We start from the raw sequence: 7,393 nt of genomic DNA, 5'->3' as shown, positions 1-7,393 counted from the left end.
ATGAAATAGCTCGGCATTTGGAAGATATTTATATGGATCATGGACCACCCAAGATCTTACAACACGACCAGGGGTGTGAGTTCAAAGGTGCAGTGCAAAGGCTAATGGACAGCATGAACGTAAAAGTCATCCAAAGCTCACCTTATCACCCTCAAAGCCAGGGAAAGGTTGAGAGAATGCACAGAGCACTGAGGAAGAAGATCCTGTATGATCTCATTAACGTGGAAAGAAGAGGTGTGAACTGGGTAAGCCATTTACCTAAATATGCTCAAGTCCTCAATGAAGATCCGAAAAAACAGTTGGGTTGGATGACACCATTCCATGTATATTATGGCCGTAAGAGCAACCACATACTTCTGGCTAGGGCTGGGCGATTAATTGAATTTCGATTACGATTACGGCTTCCCTCGATCATGAAAACAAGATAATCGTAAAAAAACGATCATTCTGCCGCACGCCGTGTCTTGTATGGTAAATGTAGCGAACGCTTCCATCCCCACCTGTGCACTCCGCTCCGCCCCTGCCTGAAAAGTTTCGCTTTCAGCCACGCCGGTGCGTATTGCCAGTAGGTGTTTGGGAAGAAGACGGTAGAAAATGGCAGAAAGGCAGCCTTTGGTCGCGAAGAGAGGGAAAGCAACTTCTGTGGTGTGGAAACACTTCGGTTTCGAGGCGTCTGACCCGGAACAAACAAAGATATTGTGCAAGATATGTCACGCGACCGTGTCTGCCCCTCAAGGGAACACGACCAATTTATTTAATCATTTGAAGTCCACACACCAGTGTTAATTTCGTTAACAAAAACTATGACGAAATATGTTCGTCAAAAGCATTTTTCTATGACTAAGACGAGACGATGACGAGCTAAAAATAGATCCTTGATGATAAAAACTATGACGAGATGTCTGCTTCGTTTTCGTAAACGAGACGGGACGGGACTAAAATGTTTATGGTGTGTTCTACGGACATTAAAAAAAAAAGCGTTTTTTTCCTCTTAAACTAGAGAAACGGGCCTAAACAACGGAACCCTGCTTGTCCATGTGAGCGATTTATTTCTGACAAAACAAATGCGTAAAGATGTGACTAGATGTCTCCGAGGCGCATTTCTCCGTTTTGTTATGTATATCGATCAGTATTTTCATCTGCCATCTTGCTCATGACGTATAGAGTCACGTTTATGCATCGGACGCTCGTATTGGCTCCCATAGCGGCTTTTACAGCCAATCGGAAAGCCTGATTTACGTTTGGCCGTGAGTCGTTGTTTGCCCAAACGGGAGACACAGAGGAGTTCAGAGCAGAGCAAATGACGGTCAAAGAGTTATTGAAGTGATAGAGAATGTTAAATACATAAATGGCACAGAAGAAGTACACTATATATACACACATATTTAGGGCAGGGAGTGGAAAGGACCATTCCTTTCCTTTCCATTTTATATAATATATTTTTCTCTTATTTATTTGCATTTTTCTTGTTTTTCAGTTCAAACTTATCGTGTTAAAAGAAATACCAGAGTTCAAAGTTCAATAAATGCTTGTTCTCAAAGCAATGAATAATCGTCTTTAATAATCGTGATTACAATATCAATCAAAATAATCGTGATTATGATTTTTGCCATAATCGAGCAGCCCTACTTCTGGCTCAAAGCCCACATTCATTGCCTGCCACCAGACTGTATGGCTAATGCAGACACACTGCTTCCTTCCAGAAAACAAATGGATTTGTTTGAAAAAAAGAGAAAAAGAGTGAGAAGAAGAGCAAAAAATGCAACCAAGCATTGCAATGAAAAAATGATTCAGAAAGCATCTACTGCAAATCCTCCATCCATCTATAATGTAAACGATGACGTTTTGGTTCGAATTAGGTGCAAGAACAATAGACTCACAAAGAAACATGCTGTTCTAAATGGAGTCATTGTAAAGAGAAATCTCAAACTATCCAGGTACAAAGTGAAGTATACACCTGTTGGGAAAGCAGCTTGTAGCCTGAAGTGGTTTTCAGTCAAAGACATAACCAGTGTCACCAGTGGTGAAGAACACAGGCGACAGAAGTAAAAAAAAAAAGACATTTCTGGATCCCCTATACACATGAGGACCGGTTAGCGTCATTTAGCTCATCCAATTTCTCCATAGAACTAGATCCACAGCCCAATGGTGATTGTCAGTTTGCAGCACTTGCTGACCAGTTGATGAACCTTGGGATATTTCGGTCATCTACATCTTAGGCACGAAATTGTCATGGATTTGCAGTCAAATCCTCAAACAACACATGGAACCCCACTGGCTCATTATGTGAAGGGGAACTGGGATACGTACCTACAGAGCATGGGTCAGCAGGGCACGTATGGGGACCATATCACACTGCAAAGAGCCTCTGAAATGTTTAATGTGCAGGTGCTCATAATTTCAACTCTGGGTCCAGATGCAACATCTCTCATATCGCCTTCAAACACTTACAGTGACGATTTGCCGCTTCTCATTCTCGGCCATATCGCCGAAGGTCATGGAGAGCACTATGTTAGTCTCAGTGGACCAGCTAGTCAATACATTGACTCAATTCAGGAGGCAGAAAGAGAAAGGATATATCGCGATACTATTGAGCCCGAACTCTCCAATATTGATGAGGCCAAAGTCCCTGATCTTGATGATGCTGAACTCTGCAATACTGATGAGACTGAACTGTCCAGGCCTGATGATGCTGAACTCTGCCATCCTGATGATGCTGAACTCTGCAATACTGATGAGACTGAACTGTCCAGGCCTGATAATGCTGATGAGGCTAAAATCTCAGATCATCATGAGGCCACACTCTCCAATTCCAGTGAGGCTGAAAGGTCTGGTATTCCTGAAGAAGCTATACCGTTTCTTCCAGAAGAAATTATATCCATGATTATTAGACTCACCCTCAATCTGGACATGTCCATGATTGGCACATTTAATCGAGTGTCTCCACAGTTTAGAGAGTTAACTAGAAGACACCTTCCCTCGATCTATATTAGGCCTCCTCTGTCTGAGCATCTTGATTTATCTCAAAATCATGACACAGTTATCAGTGTTGTGAAAGTATACAAAGCAGCTGGTCGGAACAGCGGTTTGGCACAACGTCTCAAAGAACTTTTTGCCAAGAACAAAAAATGGATGAAAGCGTGGATGACCCTAGCATCCCTCACTCTTGGCCACTATAGAGTGAAGGATTTATTTTGGAAGTAGCCTATGCTATCACACTTATCCTCTTTAGTCCCAGACATGTTCCATTGTTATTCATAGGCTATATTTAATTTGTTTATGAAAGGTTATTTATATTTTGATTTATTCTAATGGTTCAGACATATGCCTGTTGTTTAGTGAGGATAAGGAATTTACAAGGAATATCCAGTTGGCCCCTTTTAGCCTGTGCATTCTTTTTTTTTCCATCAACCTCTTTGCTATAGCCTTCAGCCTTTTAGAGTTTGACAGTGTATAATTCATTCATTTTTTCAATAAAGATGTTGAGAAATCTCGATGAATTGCTTATTTGTAAACACAACACTTATAAATAGCCTAAATAGGCAAGATCTGACACAATTCAATTCAATTCAAATTCATTACAGGCATGTGTGTCTGTGTTAGCTAGCCTATATTGCTCTGTTGTATGTGGCAACCTTGACATTTCAGTAGGCCCATATAAGGTTAGGGTTAACCCCTGTCAACTATGAAAGAAAAAGAAGAACATTTGATTTATTGTCAGTCTAGGCAAGAATTTCAAGGTTTATTAATTCAATTATTTACCACTGAAACCAGAGAGAGAGAAATAGAGAGGGTTGGGGTTCCGTGATTGCGGAGCCGAGAGTCATCATCTGGATTCCGTGTACCCACAGTCAGTAGGTTATTAGTAGGTAAGAACAACAACAATCAAACAACAGCAACAACCATTATTCATTGCATTATTACATTTGTGGGAAGTTATTACAATATTGAAAGTTGAAGATTTTCACTTCCCCACAAACATAATAAATCTCTACAAACGTAACAGTTATTACATTTGTGGGAAATCGCATGTTACGTTTGTAGTAGGCAGCGGCTATTACGTTTGTGGAAAATGTATTACGTTTGCAGGATCATTACATTAAAAGCTGCATATTTTTATAACGTTTGTGGTTTATTACGTTTGTGGGCATTATTACATTGGCGGGTGTTACAAGGGCCCTGGACAGTGAGAAATCTCACTCTGCATTGATGCAAGGTAACATTTTGCATATATGGTCTGTAAATAGACCAAAACAGGTAACCAGCATACTTGCATATAAGCTGTATTTTTATCTATTTTTTTTATTTTTATGTTTTGTTTCCATAGGATCAAGCTCAGTTTTGGCTGCCCTCGAACCGATGGTGGTGATGGAGCATGAGGCTGTGATTGGAGGTTTTAAGTGCCTCTATCACCTCACAAAGAGGGAGCAGGCACACCACACAAATTACCCTGCTCTCCTTGAACTCGCAAAGCTACTGGGGTGTGATTACTTCAAAAAGCTAAAGTTAAATGCCATACTTTTAGTATATATTTTTTCTTTTCATTCAACATTAACCATATCTGTTTAATTTTTATCTTCTTAAGATTGGGAAATATGCAAATTATACAAGCCATCGAATCATTGATGAGATGCTAGAAATAATCAACACTGTGGTGGAAGAGCCTATTCTGGAAGAGATCCGAGCATCTGTGGCCATCGGATTGGAGGTGGATGAAACCACAGATGTCGCCATAAATCGTCAACTTGATCTGCATGTTAGGCAAGTTTGTTCGATAAAAGTACAAATTATTTAATTAAATATATGTAAAAGGTGACACGTTTGAATTGATTTTGTCATCTGTCTTTATCAGATACACTGATAAGGAAGGGCAGCTGTTTAGCCAGTTCTTGGACCTGATCAGTATCCCTGATGGCAAAGCTAACACAGTTGTTGCAGCCATCAGGGATGTTCTGAGAAAAAAGGACATTCCTACATCAAAATTGTATGGGTTAGGTACAGATGGAGCTGCTGTCATGACTGGTATGCATATTGAGCTGATTCATTAGTATACAATTATCCCAAAAAATTAAATTTTACAAAGTTAATGGTTTCGACTTGATGCAGGGAGACAAAATGGAGTGGCCAAGCAGCTTCAGGACAGCTTCCCCTGGCTGGTGTCTGTTGCCTGTGCGGCACATCGGCGTGCCCTGTCCTGTAAGGAGGCCTCCTCAAATGTGCCTTACATGGCAACCTTCAGGTACCACCTGCAGCAGCTCCACCTATATTTTCGCAACAGTGCGAACAGAACATCTGTTCTGAAAGCAGCAGCACAGACCCTGGGCCTGGCAGACCTATTAAATGCTCTATATTAAGAAAAACAAACAAATATGTTTTTATTTTATTATTATGTTTAGGTGATGGAACCTTATCTCGATGCGCTTGTTGAGAGTTTGGAGAGGCGTTTTGGGAGTCTAGACCTGCTAGGAGCATTCCATGTTCTTGGGCCTCAGGCTGCCAAGGAGGACGAGGCTGTCTGTGTGAGGAATCTAAAACTCCTGTCAAATAAATTTCTGACAGGAGACCAGGTGATCCAAGAGTGGACCTCTTTCAGGCAACATATCCTGATAGGAGCATTCCAGGTATGAACATAAAAAATTGTCAGTAGGTTTGACAGGTTTTGTAGCTTAATTAATGCTCATTTTGTTTCAGGGCATGGACCAGCAGCAGATAATGACGCGACTGGCGTCACAGATTGACGAGTGGGGTCAGCTTTATCCTGGACTCAATAAACTGGCTGCCATTGGTCTCACAATTCCAGTCTCAAGTGTCAACTGTGAGCGTGACTTTTCAACACTGAACAGGGTAATACACCAGATTATTATTATTATTATTAACAATGATTTAGTTATTGCCTAACTTCCACCCACTTATGGTTTACTATTTGTTGTATTGTAGGTGAAGACTGACCTGAGAAACAGGCTACAGGGAGAGCATCTGGCGACTTGTTTGAGAGTCAGCATCAATGGCCCCCCCACCACCAAATTCCCCTACAGAAGAGCCCTGGAGCTCTTCTTTAAAAAGCCCAGGAGAATTAAATGCTCCCAGGCTGGATGTAGCCTTTGTGGATGAGCAAAAACTTCACAGTTCTCCATCTGTTGTCTTCTTTGTCCTCATCCTCCTGTCGCTCTCTTGTCCTCTTCCCCTGACTCTCACTGTCTCACAAAGGAGCTGAGCTCACCTGAGGTCTATTTGTAGTGCTAAGGCTCACACTGATTGGTATTCAATTAGCTTTATTTTTTATTTTTCACGTGTGTGAGTCTGTGTTCTTTTCAAATTTTAGTTAGGTTTATAATTTAAAAAGATGTGTTTTGCCCATTGTTGCAGGAGATTTCATTTTTGAACAAAGTGTCTTATGTAAAAAACAGTTATGCTTTGGGCATAGCAACCATGTTTAGTGTTTAAGCATTAGGCAAAAATCTGTAAATAAATTGTGCAAATTATATTTGCGTTGTGGCATTTTTTGTTAAATATTACTATACAAAAATATAAAAATCTGTAAATGAAGACACAAAAGGCAAAGTTACAACACCAATAATCCCATCTACAGTAATACACAGGACTGTTTGAATAGGATTTAAGTGCATATTCTCCTCTCAAAGTGCACCAGATTCATGCATTCCAATGTAAAGGGTACAAAAAAATTCCGGCCGGGGGGGCATGCCCCCGGACCACCCTAGAGGGTTCGGGGACCACACCACCGCTGCTGAAAAAAATCCTGCGGGAAACACTGTTGTTTTTAAGAGGTTTATTCAACCGTATTGTAAAGAGCCGTTTCATGTTTCCTCTTCCATGAATGACTGACTTCCCATGGTGCAGTTCTCTCTGAAGCAATAAACATGTATCGTTTTAAACACGCAGACGACGGCGGCTCTCGACTCCCTGAGGGTCTGTGCTGTAAATGTATATGAAACAATAAGCTCTGGTACTATAAATATTGTAAATAAACATTTCACAAGTGTGTTGAGAGTTATCATTTGAGTATGTTGTTGATGATGATGATGATGATGAAGGGCCTGAGTGCACACCAGTTATTAGTTATAAAACACACACACATTAGGTGTATTACACACATTATTTATATATATATATATATATATACTCGCTGATCCACACCACCAGGATCTACAGTGATGATATAGGGATTAGGGATGCACCGATGCATCGGCCGACCATCGGCATCGGCCGATGTTCGGCTCGTTAACTGCCATCGGCCATCGGCAAAAAAAGATGATATTCACCGATGGCAGTGGCCGATGTTTATGTTGATTTAAATGTCGCATGAACGCTGTGCTCGGGAGGAACCTTTCTTTTTTCCTTGTTTTTGGGGGGGAACATATAACTATGCCAACAC

At 40.9% G+C, this 7,393-nt stretch overlaps 1 long non-coding RNA gene across 1 annotated transcript; it reads left to right on the top strand.

Annotated features, from left to right (window-relative positions):
* The first annotated feature begins 5,405 nt into the window (after positions 1-5,405).
* LOC311028715 lies at positions 5,406-6,250 on the top strand. Its single transcript, XR_014598770.1, has 3 exons — positions 5,406-5,621; positions 5,692-5,844; positions 5,938-6,250. It is a non-coding gene; the product is annotated as an uncharacterized lncRNA (long non-coding RNA).
* Positions 6,251-7,393: the final 1,143 nt, after the last annotated feature.

This window comes from Eutrigla gurnardus (genome assembly GCF_963514095.1).
Source record: "Eutrigla gurnardus genome assembly, chromosome: 18".
Classification (NCBI taxonomy): Eukaryota; Metazoa; Chordata; class Actinopteri; order Perciformes; family Triglidae; genus Eutrigla; species Eutrigla gurnardus.
The sequence above is the reverse complement of the archived record's forward strand: the minus strand, read 5'-3'. Positions and strand labels throughout refer to the sequence as shown.